Source organism: Zalophus californianus, chromosome 9 (assembly GCF_009762305.2).
Source record: "Zalophus californianus isolate mZalCal1 chromosome 9, mZalCal1.pri.v2, whole genome shotgun sequence".
Lineage (NCBI taxonomy): Eukaryota > Metazoa > Chordata > Mammalia > Carnivora > Otariidae > Zalophus > Zalophus californianus.
This window is the reverse complement of record NC_045603.1, coordinates 133602430-133616371: the sequence shown is the minus strand read 5'-3', so window position 1 is coordinate 133616371 and position 13942 is coordinate 133602430. Positions and strand designations below refer to the sequence as shown.

Below are 13942 nucleotides of genomic sequence, written 5' to 3'. Positions count from 1 at the left end.
ATTTCAAATAAAGCGGAAAATATCAGAGAATTCTGAAGGATGTGCAACCTAATTTTTTTTCCCAAATCTGATCTCTGAAAAATCACTACTTCCATCTCTGGAAGAAGCAACCTGCAAATAAACAGCCAAATAACAGCCTGAGATCTCGAGAGTGGCCACAAGAACCATACCTGTAAAGGGCTTTGAAGAAGAAAAGCCGTGTCAAGGGCCTGGCACTATGATCGAGGAGAGTCTCCTTCTATTTATATCCAACCTGTCACCAGATCACCCTGCTAATAAAGCCTGACTGCGCCCATCCCCTCCTGACTCTTAACAGCCAACACGCAGCCTTTCTAAGAAGAGACAGGTCCTGCCTGATTACATCATCAAGAGAGATGAACTGATTCTTTGGGGCACAACGTTCATGAAATTCTGCCATCCGCCATATGCTCAGAGCTTGATTCACCTTGATTAGGACAGCAATTTACTGGCCATTTGTCAACCGGGCTTCGTTGGTTTTCACTCTAAATAGATTGAAATCTGACACAAATTGCTGTCCCCGCACAAGAAATGCTAATTTTTTACAATCAGATTCATACCTCAATCCTGGGAAATGAGATATGTGGGGGAAAATAGGTACTCCAGGAGAAAACACCAAGGCTGGCGGGCGGCAGCCTGCGGTTCCCACAATAACGTACCGTGTCTTCTAATTCATGGTTTTAACTGTCACCTCTTAACCTCCCAATCAAATGGCATGTATTACTCAAGAGTAAAGGTGAACGAAATCAGTGCTTCCAAAGGGGCATTATGCAACATGAGAAACATGGCAGCCTCCCAAGCTACCTGCTCAAGAGAAGAGAAAACCCAAGCAAAGGGCAATGAGCTGTGCACTGGCTCAGAAGTTCACTTACTTATTTACTATTTACCTACAAATTATTTAGGGACCTTTTACTACTTATTTGCTCTAAAGAAGGATGGGGCCTTGAAATCCCCAACGGAATCTACTATGCAATAGGTCTTTGCAACCAGGTGGTGAAAAAGGGTTTCTTGCACCAGAAATTGCTTCCAAGCCACCAAGGTTAAGCACAGTCCTCAGGTGACCCTAGGACTGACACGAGATACTTTACACCGAAGAGCCTGGAAGGGCCTTATGATAAAAAAGCATGATTTTTAGAATCAGCACAGGTGTCGTCCCACACGGTCCTGACATCTTAAACTAAGCCTGGGGTTTCCCTGTCACCTACAAAGACTGGAATGAATTAGAGCATCCGTCCAAGCCTCTGACAAAGCTAAAACATCCTTCCTATTTCACAGGAGATGTGTATCCCACATTACACGCCCATGTGTGGAAGTCACTGGCCCATGTGCCATACGTATGATCGTGAGAACTCAAAAAGCAAAGAATTCTGACAAGGGATCTTTCAGTAAGCTAGACATGCATAGATAATGTCTAATCATCAGCGCCTAATTTTCTGAGGGGATCTTATGTATCAGTTACTTCAAGCAGCACAGATGCTCAGCAATGATGCTTGAGATGCCACAACACCTCAAAATGTCTAACGGAAGCCAGCCTGGAGAGTTGTGCAATCTCCCCGGGGATTCATAAAACAACCAGAGAGCATTTCAGGTGTTTCCCTGAAGCCATACCTATAACCATAAAATTGGGCATGAATCAAATTTTATAAATCATATCATTTAAATGCATGAAGGAAGTTGACTCCAGTGGTGTCCCATTGCATATCGTTATGCAAAGTCAATAAAAACACCCTAATTTAGCTTCGTTAGTACAGAACATGGGGAATGTAATTCACGGAGATCTGGCCTTTACACTGGAATGTAACGATCACTAAACCAGAATGTACCCTTGGCCTTCTAACCACAACAAGCAACACTGTTATCATCTGCCAAACACAGGGCCTGCTCTAAAAGTCTTGCCTCCCAGGCACACAGTTCAGGGAATCTGGGTTTTCACGGACCTTCCTTGTTAAAGTGTATATGGGAGGAGAGAGCAATAGACCCTCCTCTCGAATGGAATAAAGACTCAAAAAAACACAAAATATTACCCATGGTCTGAGCTGGATCCCGAAAGCTTTCGTAAAAAGAGGTGGGCCAGGACCTAAAAATGCCCAGCTGGCTACTCACAGACTGAACCTGATAAACCGCATTAAGGCACTGAGGTTCCATAGCCACGGAGGGGTGGAAAGAGGAAAGGTGTCCTGCATTTTTCAGCTAGTTGGGAAGGATAAAGCATATTTAAAGTTTTAAAGACAATGAATGACAAGGGCCAAAACGAGGCTCCAAATCGTCTCTGCTACTCCACTTAGAGTCGTCCTGCCTCCTGCAAGCGTAACGTCAGTACCTCCGGACAACCATGACTGGTGGGTTTGATTCCAGAGTTGGCTGCTTTTCTGGACCAGGGGACGTCACCTCGCCTCACCTGACATCAGGGACGCACCCTTGGCAGGGGTTACACACACCAGGGCATGAGGCCTTGGAGGATCTCAGAAACTGTCAGCTTCAATACAGAACATTACCCCGCAGCATTCTGTTTCATTAGCACACCGATGTTAACTGATGCTTCTCGCAAGATTCTGGGCCTGGCGATGGACTCCTCCTAGCACCCCACTCAGCTAAGAAAGCCCTGTCCTCGGAAGTGCCTGAAGAAAAGCACTGATGCCTAAAGAAATCAAACTCACCCCCATCCCACCCACCCTCCAAGAAAACATAAATAAATAAATTAATTAATTAAGCAAGCTGGGAGGTAAGTCTCTCAAACACACATCTTGTACACCCTCGGGACTTTAAAAGCCTCTGGGTAACTAGGCCACGTGGAAAATGAAGACTGAGAGCTGCAAGTGATATGAACAAAGACAAAACACGCACGACAAGGATGCAGTGTTCGGCGACCAAAATTGGGCTGGCACGTCAGTGTCAATCATGGCCAATCAGCCTGAGCAAAACGAGCAAAAAACAGGATCCAACCTACAGCCTCCAACAGGCAGCCAGGGGCTGGAGTAGTGATTTCGCATCTGTTGTTCGTCCGTTTACAAATAAAAACATCCTAAGTACAAAAGAATAAGTACGATTAAAGCAGATGAAGTGTAACTTAGTGAGTTAATATCAACAAAGATATGAATGCGTTAAGACAAGGAGGCTTCCCGGAAAAGTACGTGTTTGCAGTCTGGACTTCTGCAGTCTTAATGACTTCTGTCCTCCAAACCCTCCGTTTCCGCCCCAGGTACCTCCATGCTAAGGCTCCTCTTTCCCTCGCTCCCACTTCCCCCCCTTTCAAAAGGCAAATCCAGCTTCTTCCCTGCAGAAATAAATGCACACACCACAGTGATCCAACCAAAATGTTGGCAGTGTGCTTTGGCCCCTAAATCCCCCTTGACTTTTTCTGTCCCTTATCTCTACTCCTTCTGTGGGACGTTTCTGCAAGCTCCCCACAGTGCTGGAGAAGCAACGCGTCTCTTTCAGCAAGAGTACCAACTGGAAGCCTGTCTGGAACAGTCTCTTAGGGAGCTCTGCCTTTTTTCATTAAAGACCTCTAGCCTGGAGCGCCTGGGTGGCTCAGTCGGTGAGGTGTCTGCCTTCAGCTCAGGTCAGGTTCCAGGGTCCTGGGATCAAGTCCCACATTGGGCTCCCAGTTCAGCCAGGAGTCTGTTTCTCCCTCTGCCTCTCCCTTCCCTCTGCTCATGAGCACGCGCTCTCTCAGATAAATAATCTTTAAAAAATAAAGACCTCTAGCCCACGCCATGAACCAGTTGGCATCATTTGTATCAAATGATAGATCCCCTCTTCCCTTGCTTGTCCAGTGTTTGTGCTAAGCACACAGACAAGTTGACTACGAGTGAGTCCTCAAGATGACTATGACCAAAGAGCAATTTTTTTTTAAACCATCCAGACGGAAACAGCCTTTCCAATGTGGAGGTAGGAAGTAAAGGCGTCCTTTGCAACAGTAAAGTATGTAGGAGAGAGATTTTTTCCTCTATCAGAAGATAGCATATTTGTCACAAATCCATAAAAGTAAACCTGGCTTTCACCTTTTAAAGCTGGCCTGTAAAATATATTTGTACCTAGCAAGAATTCTATCTGCCATTCATGGCAGGAAAAATCGAAAACTGGAAGAAGAGGGAGGATTAAAGGAAAGTGACTTAGCCAAGGTCACACGCACACACACACCCACACCCCCTTGGAGCCAGACCAGGGGTTCTGAATCCCTAAGCCTGGTTCACTCTAACCATGAGACTGTAGCTTATCTTCCTTTAGTGCACTTCCTAAAATAATGCCAAAAGCCAATTTCCAGAAAAATCCTGCTTACTCTGGATTTGGCAAAATTCGACATCGTCTCCTGAGCTTTAAAGGAGGTGAAATTAATCTGTGCTCATCTACAGCAAAGAAACTTTGATGGCCAGCGTCAAGCCTGAGGTCAACCTCACCATGTGCACAACCTGCTGATAAGAGCAGAGTGGGCACAGGAAGGACCATGCTTACCCAGGCCTCACACAAGGAGCCACTCTGAAGTTGTGTTTCTATGCAAGAGAACAATAACGTAATAAAAGACCAAAACCTTAAGTCGAATCTAAAAGACTATGCTCATCAGTGGCCAACACTAGTTAGAAAAGAGGGCGCCTGGGTGGCTCAGTCGGTTAAGCATCTGCCTTCTGTTCAGGTCATGATCCCAGGGTCCTGGGATCGAGTCCCACATTGGGCTCCCTGCTCAGCATGGAGCTTGCTGCTCCCCCTGCATGTGCGCGCTCTCTCTCTAATAAATAAAATAAAGTCTCTAAAAGAAAAAGAAAAGCTACTTAGAAGGGAAAGTTGTAGCTCCCTTCCCCAGCTGTCCCAAGGCCCTTTGGAGTTCCACTCTCCACTCAAGTCCACGACTTGAGAAGTTTTCCATTTACTCTCACCTACACTGGTGTGGGAATGTCTTTCAGAGAGGAGAGAAAAAAGGAAACTGATGTGTAGGAAAACCAATTACCTTTTAATTAAGCTGAAATTTCAGAAACTCAACACTTTTCAAAACTGTAATGGCCAATTCACATGACAGGGAGCAACATTCTATCCCAACCCAGGACACTGAGTATTTTCACTTCTACATTTAAAAACAGAGATTTAGCTTCATCTAGAGGCTCTGCTCTTCCATGACCATCTGAACTAAATGTAAACAGAAAACGCTCTAGTCTTCCTGCATTGCAAATCAAGTTCAAAAAAAAAAAAACAACCCTATTTATATGATGCCCTAGAACCTCTCCAAAGACTCAATCTCCTTATCAATGAAATAAAGATACAGCACTCACCTGTAAGGATTAAGTAAGCTAACACATTTAAAGTGTTAGGCACAGTGTCCCACACAGAGTAAATAATCAATATACAATAATTACAGTTTCAAAGACAATGTAAGACTAGGATTCAAATCTTCACTCTCTCTCTTGCTCTAACTTGCTGGCAAGAGATTACTGAAAAACATTAAAAAAATAATAATAAAAGATTTTTTTTCTCAGCCAATAAAACTTCAGGGAAAAAAAAAAAATCACAGGATAAAAATCTGCCCCGTCTTCCCCACCCCACCAGCTCCAAAATGGTCTTCTGTTGGCCTTACTCTACAGATTATCACCCTATGCTCTCACAAGCACTTTATCTACCAAATGTGTCATTTTTTTATGCAAAATCAAAAAGAATGAAACAGAAAAGCACAATGGATTCTTTGTTTAATCGGTGTCAACGACATCTATCTTATCACAAGAATAGAAACCTAAGTGACAAAAAAATAAATTAGCGAATTTTTGATCAGAGAATATCATCTTATCAAAACCAAGGGACCTGACCATCAGTATATGGTGAAACATAATCATGTTTTAAAATTCACTAGGGGCTAACCAGATGGGGAGTGTGATGCTGGCATCTTTACATCTGAACACCCTGACATGATCCTGCAAAACCGATCCTTCAGGGTCTTGTTCGGTGACTTTATATGAATCCTATAACATCCCTTGTTGTACTGCAAGCTCTAAACTGAATACCTTCCCTTATTTACAATATACAGTCCTGTCTCGTTTACACGAACTTCAACACAGCCAACACTTGTTTTAGCCAACAGGATCATTTTTCTTAGGAGTTGTCCAGGACATGTCTAGTCTTACAGAGAGAGGCAGTATAGCTGGCCTCTTAAATTCAGGTTTGAACTCTAGGTCCACTGACATATGGATTTTTTTTTATAAAGTACACTACTGTAAATATATTTTCTCTTCCTTAGGATTTTAATAATGATTTTCTTTTCTCTAGCTTACTTTATTGTAAGAATACGGCATATAATACAAATATAAAATCTGTATGAATCAACTGTTCACAGTATTGGTAAGGCTTCCGGTCAACAACAAGCTCTTAGTAGTTAAGCTTTTGGGAAGGCAAGCAACACAAGACTTTTCAGCTGCGGGGGGGGGGGGGGGGAGTTGTTGCCCTTAACCTCTATGTTGTTCAAGGGTCAACTGTACTGCCTAGTGGCCCAACTTAAAGAGCAGGAATGGGGACACCTGGGTGGCTCAGTCAGCTCAGGTCATGATCCCAGAGTCCTGGGATCAAGTCCAGAATGGGGCTCTCCTTGCTCAGTGGGAAGCCTGCTTCTCCCTCTCCCTCTCCCCCTGGTTGTGCTCTCTCTCTGACAAATAAATAAAATAAAACCTCAAAAAAATAAAACTAAAAAAATAAAATGAAGAGCAGGAATGGTAAATGCAACATCAGATCTAGTTCTTTTACTCCCTAGGCTACCAGGAGGCCACAGTTACCCACCCACACTATAAATTCTAGCAGAATGAGGTCCCCGCACTCACCCTGTCTGCAATGGTGGGGTACAGAGGGCTATGTGGAATAGTCCCTTCTAGTCCTATGAATTCCTAAAGCATACTTGAATCAGGTACTTCTTTATGACTTCTTTTCAAAACCACAATGACCCAAGCCCAGCCCATGCTATTATAAAGATTATACACGAAGGCTGGGGCACCTGAGTGGCTCAGTTGGGTAAGCATCCCAACTCTTGGTTTTGGCTCGAGGTCATGATCTCAGGGTCCTGGGATGGAGTCCCGCTTAGCACGGAGTCTGCTTGAGATTCTCTCTCCCTCTCCCTCTGTCCTTCCTACTCGTTCTCTCTCTCTCAGATAAAGAAATAAGTCCCTTTTTAAAAAGTTAAAAGATTATATATGAACGCTACATTTGTATGTGCCTCCATCTCTACACCTCACTTTTGCAAGGCATGAACGACGCCTGCCCCCATACATATACAGCTTCTTTCCCTCAACAATGTCAGCACTTGGCCCCTGCAGAAGGAACTACAACCCACCAACTGCTCTCACAAACGTCTTCTTGAGCCTCAGTCACCAAGGCCTGTACTATTTTCACTGTACTTTGCAGGCATGGGTCTGACAGACGAATCACTTGAGCACGCCTACCAAGATGTGTTGAATCACTTGATTTTTTTTCCCCCAAATAGAAGCATGGAGATCTGAGTGAGACTCCAGTCTGATGCACTGATTTTGCAGATAAGGAAGCTGAGGCTCAGAAAAAAATGCCGTTAAGTGGTCCAAGGTCACAAGGCTCGACAGAAATATCTCCAAAGTAGAACCCAGGCCTCCTGATTCTGTCCTCTGCTCTGCCAGAAATGTTCCTTACAAAATCAGATGGTTAGATCCTGGGTCACCAAGGAATGTGCAGGTTGGTTTGTTATGACAAGTTCCCTAGTTTTTTTTTTCCATATTTGTAGAATAGGGACAATAAGTCGGTACTGGGGCAAGACAGACATAAGAACAGTTTATAAAAAACACAGAATGTGCCTTGAACTACATAATCCTAATTTCATTTTGGGACAAGAACCTTTTATAAACTCTTCTTTTATGACCACTATACTGTTAAGTCGTGAACTCCAAAAGTTCCAAATCGTGAAATACTATCAGACAAAGGTCCAAGCTGAGAACCCTAGACCTGGAAGTCATTCAAATCCCCACAGTGGACCATTTTGTACAAACTATTAAGAAGAAGAAGGACAACAGGGAAGAGGAAGAAGAGAAGAACTCTTTCACTTGGATACCCTGACAAAAACTTTTCGGTATAAGTACAGGCCCTGCAAACTATGCATTTCCATTGCACGGGGTTCTTCAACCCCCAAAGCACCCTGTGCCAATAAAATGGAACCCTCATTCACTTACTTCTCAGAGCAGTGTTTCCAACAGAGAGAGGTGGTAAGTCCTTCGTGCACACCAGCACATGGAGAAAGGTGAACAATGCCCCCTCAGCTAGAGGGGGCAGAGATGGGATTTGATAAACCGTCAGTGCTCCCAGGACAGCAAAGGAAGGTCTTAGGATTCAAAGAGAATAGAGAGGCTAATCCTGAGATCACCCAGGCTCCCCTCTTTCTTCAGGAACCTATTCTGGTTTATTCGTTTGTTTTTAAGCAAGAATCATGAACGGAGGGATTTATACCTAAAAAGGCTTAAAAACCAAAACAAAACAAAAACCCCATCTACGATTTCTGCAAGAAAACACACGAAGAGGAAAAGCTCTCTCAGATCAATGACTCCCATCATTAGTGAAATTCAGGTCCCAGCAGGATGGGCTGTTGCAGGTTCAAGGTGCTGGAACCCTAGTGGGAAATCCTTCTCTGAGAGCCAGCACTTCTAGAACAAGACACATCAAAGCAGGGTGGTCGGGTGCACTCTTTTCTAGGGTAGGGGCTGCTGAATCAATCACCCTGCCGCTGGGCAGGGGTTTACACCGCCAAGGGAACGGGTCTTTCGCACAGTCCAGACTTTGGTAGGGGAGGGGAGGGTTTCTGGTGTGCGTGGGTGTGCCTCTCACCCCTTTCGGGCAGGTGGCTTGGTCCCAGCGCCTACCTAAAATAAGGATCTGGGACATACTTACTTATGGAAGGGAGGAAGCAGCGTGTGAGCCAACTTAATGCTTACTAGGGAGAAAGTAGCAGATCTCCTATCGCACAGGAGCGCCTGGCCAATTCCTTCGGGCCACCGAGGCCTCTCCCCTCCCACTCTGGACCCGCTCAACCTCCCTCCCCACCCCCAACCGCCTCCCCAGGATGCGGTGCCGAATTTAAGCCGCTTTTCGCGTTTTCTCCGACCTGGTGAACCCCGGATCCACTTGCTTGGTGTAGACACGCCAACCGGTCCCCCAGGTCCCGTGGCGTCGGTGAGAGGGTGCAGGAGTGAAGAGAAGAGGACGGCAGCGGCGATGGATGCGGATTCAGGCAGGGTCGGCCCTGGTCGAAAGCGGTTTCCCACCAGTAGACTCGGATCCGCGGCGGCGGCGGCGCTGGAGCCGACAAAACGCGGTGCGGGGCCGACGCTCTCCGGAGCCGGGAGCCCCAGACCTGGAACGCGCCCGCGGGACCCGGGGACGCAAAGGAGGGGACGCTGGGGTGCTGAGAAGTCTGACGACTGCACCAAAAGGGGGACGAGCACCCGTACGACCAGCGCCTGGCGCCCTGCTCTCCCCGGAATCCCACCCAACTCTAGAAACCCAAAGATCCCGAAAATTCCGAAAGCGAAACTGCAAGCGGGTCTCCAGAAGTTTGGGAACGGTCTCCCAGGCTTCCCGGCGTCTCTCTGCACTCCGGACACCACAGATGCCGTCAAGGCCAAGCGCCCCTGGCGGTGGCGATCGCTGCGCACGGCCACCGTCCGCGTCCCCGGGGCACCTCCCTCGGTTTTTTACGCGGAAAGGGCCCCAGCCCCGAGCCGCAACCCCAGCCCCAGCCCCGGTTCCGAGGCGGTGGTCGGCCCGGCTCCCGCCGCGCCCCCCTCCTCCCGCTCCGTCCTACAAGAAAGGGAAACTTGGGCCCTGCGAGAATCCTGAGGAATGTTCTTTGTAATCGGTTGTATATTCGCTTCCACGGCACAGCTCGGTGCAAAATCGCGGGTTTCGGGGCGTTAGAGTGAATTGTGCGCTTGTCAGCGGCGACGTCAGGAGGACGAGGGGAGGGGTTCCCGGCTGAAACTGCAGTTTACAAGCACAGAGCCATTTTAGGCTGGTTTCCACTTCAGCGAAGCCCACGGGAAAGCTGTCCCCGGGAGGACCCGCTAGCCGCGCACGCTGCAAGGGCCGGGGACGCGCCGCGCGCTCTGCCCGGGGGACCGACCGTCTTGGCCGGAGTGTCGCCGATCTCTCAGCCCCGCCAACCCAGGTGGGAAGGAAAATCTGCCGCGGGGTCTCCAATCCTAGTGTCGCTTCCCCTGGGCCCCCACCCGCCGGACACTACTAGAGAGAGGCCTCTCCCACAGCGCGGCGTCTGTCTAAGGGGGGAGGACGAGCTGACCCTATGGATCGCCCCTCTAGGCCCCCTGGAAATGCCCTGAGAGCCCGTTACTGCGCTAACTACAGACCTGGCCAACACACTATCTTTTTAACCCTGAGATTTAAACACGTCTCGGCGCACTTGGCCAAGGCGCCATCAGGTTCGCCGGCCCAGATAAGGTCCCCAGAACCTGCCCTCGCCAGGCCCGGGGGACCGCGCATAGCCGCCGCACAGTCCACTGTCCCCTGGGTCCCTCCCGCGCGACCTCCGCTCGGCAGCTGCGTCCTGGCCACTGGCGACCCCTGTTGGAGATCCCTGTTCCTAGCTTAGCGAGCTCGGGTTTGCTTGCTTCCCCTCCGACTTCCCTTACACAGGCTCCGACTTTGCCCCCAAAACTCCAGTCCCAGACCCTCCAGGCCCCAGAAGCCGGCCTTTCCCGGACACCACTCAAACCCCAATGCCACAGCGCCGCCCCGCTTGCCTGCCATGGCCGGGGGACGCCCCACTCAGATCCAGCCTTCTCGCGCTGGCCCTAAGCAAGGGACACTTTCTTCCGAGACCACTTCTCCCATCCCCCACCTTCCCTAGAGCTCAACTCCAAAAGCAACTCCTCGCTTCGACTCTACACACTTTTCCGCCTAGGTCGGCGCTCCAACACCTTTCTGCCCCACCACTGTCCTCCCCACGTCTCGGCTGCGAGGCCCCCACCGCCCAGTGCGGCGTGCCCCCAGCACACACAACACCCCACAGGCGTCTGCAGCCCGACTGCACCCAATACCGCGGACAGTTAGTCCTTTAAATAAGCACCTCCGCACTCCGCCTACTCTGGGCTTCACCTGCACAGAACCCAGCATACAGAGAGCTCGTCTCAAAGAAAGCCGAAATAAATCATTGCCTCTGCCCTCATGTATTTTGCACCACGTGTCAGCAGTTTGTCACGTCAAATCATGGCAGAGTCTGGTTCCAAAACGCACACACACATTCGGGGCGTATCTCTTTGACACCGCCCCCCCCAACTGCACACACCAGTATGCACACCGATCCAAAGGCACATGCAGCAGTTGTGCTCGGATGCCCCAGTCTGGACCAGCGGCACCCCTTCCCCCCCCGCCCCAGCAATGGACTGGACACGCAGACTCGAAACACGGAAAAAACTAGGGCAGCTCATTCTGTCTCTTTTTTCCCATTTAATTCGCTAAAACAGCTCCTGGAGTAGCTAAAGAGAGTCGAAACTAAGGCATGGCAACTCCGGTTGGGTTTTTTCCCACCTCAAAACCTTTATTTTCAGTTTTTAAAAACCACCTTAGCCCGCCATATTGAAACTGGCAGGGTTTCTAAATACTCCTTCCCCGCAGTTGCAGCGCTTCCAAGAAAACACAAGTACGGATCGGGCTCTGGACGTGCGTCCGGCCACCGCGAATCCAGCACTTCCCACCCCCGGGTCACCGGTCCCCGGTTCAGCCTCTCCCGCCGCCCCGGGCCAAAATCAATAAATACATCTAAGCAGTTCCTACAGTTGTTTTCTTTCTTTCTTTCTTTTCTTTATTTTTGGCGGATTTTTACCAACACACACACACGTTTAAAAAATAAACTCCAAAGCTAGATCAGATTAGCAATTTTGAAAGGAGGTCATATGAGAGTAGACAACAGGAAAGCCCCAAGTGACAGGATATTACTTTAAAGCGAAAAAAAAAAAAAAGAACAAAAAGATCATCCATGCCGGAGCACGCTCCGAAACTACTACTGACAATTTCATTTCAGCTGCACAGACAAATGTTTCCAAGAGGGCGACTCCGAATGTGTAAACGATTTTTAACACCCCTGATGGCTGGTCTCCAGCCCTCACCCTACCATTTTCCCCCTCCCCGCCCCCAACACACACACCAAAAAAAAAAAAGAAGAAGAAGAAGAAGAAAGAGACCCCGACAAGGGAAGAGACCGCGGAGCGTGGGGTTAGCAAGGGCGGCTGCGTCGCTAAAATGAGCGCACAAATGAGGAAGGTGGGCGGCGGGAGGGGACAGCTCGAACCCGAGGAGGAGGACACTTTGCAACTACAGACGGTCTCCCGCAAGGCCGGGCTTTTCAAAGCCGAGGGACGAGGTTGTTGGAAGGGGACGCGAGCAGCAAAAATGACAACCCGGGAGCGCAGAGCGGAGTTTGGGGCTCTGCTCTAGGGCTGCCGCTCTCCCCTCCAGCTCTTCTCTTTCGCTTCTCTCCCTCGGCACCCGCTCCTCAAGCCTCCCACGCCCGGGCTGGCCCGAGCCTCCCTTTTTCCCGAAGCTGGAAAAAAGAAGCTGACCGGCGCACTCAACCTGCGGGCCGGAGGTCTGCCCGCCGGGCGGGCTGGGCGCGGGGACAGCGGCCGGCGCGGCGTCCTACCTGGTGAAGTTCGTCCTCCCCTCGGAGTGGACCCAGGCCTCGGGCGCCGCCGGGGGGCCGCCGGCCTCGCTCGCTCGCTCTGCCTCGCCCCGGCTCGCTCAGCCTCGCTCGCTCCCCGCCCGCCGCCTCCCTCGCGCGCCCGCTCCGGTCCTCCGACTCCCACTACAGCCTCATTCCAATATGGCATCCTCTCTGTGCGCATGCCCGGCACTCTTTTTTAAGATTATTATTTTGTGTGTGTGCAGCGAACTCCTTCAACGACCTTTTCCAGCGCTTGCGGAACGTCTCAAACCAATTAGCCTGCGGGACGCTCCCGACGCCTTGCTCTGCCCCGCTGTGACGCCCCCGCGCCTGGGCACACAACCCCCCCCTCCCCAAACACACACACACACACACACACACACACACACACCCGGGCACATTTCACGCTCACACTGCCCCCTCTCCGCCCCGCTCCCCTTCCTCCTTTCCTTCAGCTCCCTCCATACACAATCTGCAGAAAGTTCCCATCACAGGCGTTTCCGCAAACCCATCTGCAGGGAAATCTGGGCAAACTCCGCATCTCACTGGACACTTTGTTTTCTGGGTTTGCAATCCCTCGGTGGACGAAGCGCACAAACTTGCGCTTTATCCGCCGGTGGCTGGTTAGCAGCGGAGAGAAATTCAATCCTCTCCGCCACCTCTGCCCCGCCCACTGCGCCCACCCCCCCCCCACCCTGGGCACTTAAATGGAACCTTTCCTATGGAGATTGAGACTTTTCCTGGTCCCGTAGGGAAGGCGGGAGGGGGCCGGGGGGAGGCTTTTCTGGGAAACGTGCCTCTAGAGGGAGGAAATGAAGTTGGGACTGCTCCGGCGAGCTTGCAGCCGCGATCTGCCGGGCCCCGGCAGCACGCAGGTAACGAGGGTCGCCGCGGCGTCTCCTGGGGCGGTGCCCGGGCCTGGGCGCCCAAAGAGGGCACTTGGCCGGGGCCGGCTATTGTAGGGCGGGAAAAGAATCCTGCCCGAAGAAAAAAAGCGTGGCCCTCGGCGACTGTTGGAGCGAAAGGGAGGCAGCGCAGCCGGGTGCTGGGCAGGGTTACCAGCCGGCGGGCGCGGGTACGCCGGCCCCTTGATCCGGGCGTTGGGGGGGGGGGGCGGTGAGGGCCGAGAGGACCTTCCCCAGCCTAAGGCGCAATGGCTGGGCAGAGTCTGAACGAAACGTACCCAGTCCGGAAAAGCTGGCGACGCCCTAGTGAGAAAGACCGAGAACTTACAAAGGTGGGCCTCTCTGTACTGAGGAGCGA

The 13942-nt window shown here is 50.3% G+C and overlaps 1 protein-coding gene across 5 annotated transcripts in view; it reads right to left on the bottom strand.

Annotated features, from left to right (window-relative positions):
• Positions 1-12800, bottom strand: part of SFMBT2 (Scm like with four mbt domains 2) — a 230237-nt gene extending 217437 nt beyond the window's left edge. For 4 of the 5 annotated variants that reach the window (XR_003520061.2, XM_027595002.2, XM_027595005.2 and 1 more), the window contains exon 1: positions 12659-12800. The gene's annotated coding sequence lies outside the window, so the exon portion shown is untranslated. Of the gene's footprint in view, positions 1-9106; positions 9579-12658 lie in introns of those variants that run through there. The other variant, XM_027595003.2, reaches the window with a different exon arrangement.
• Positions 12801-13942: the final 1142 nt, after the last annotated feature.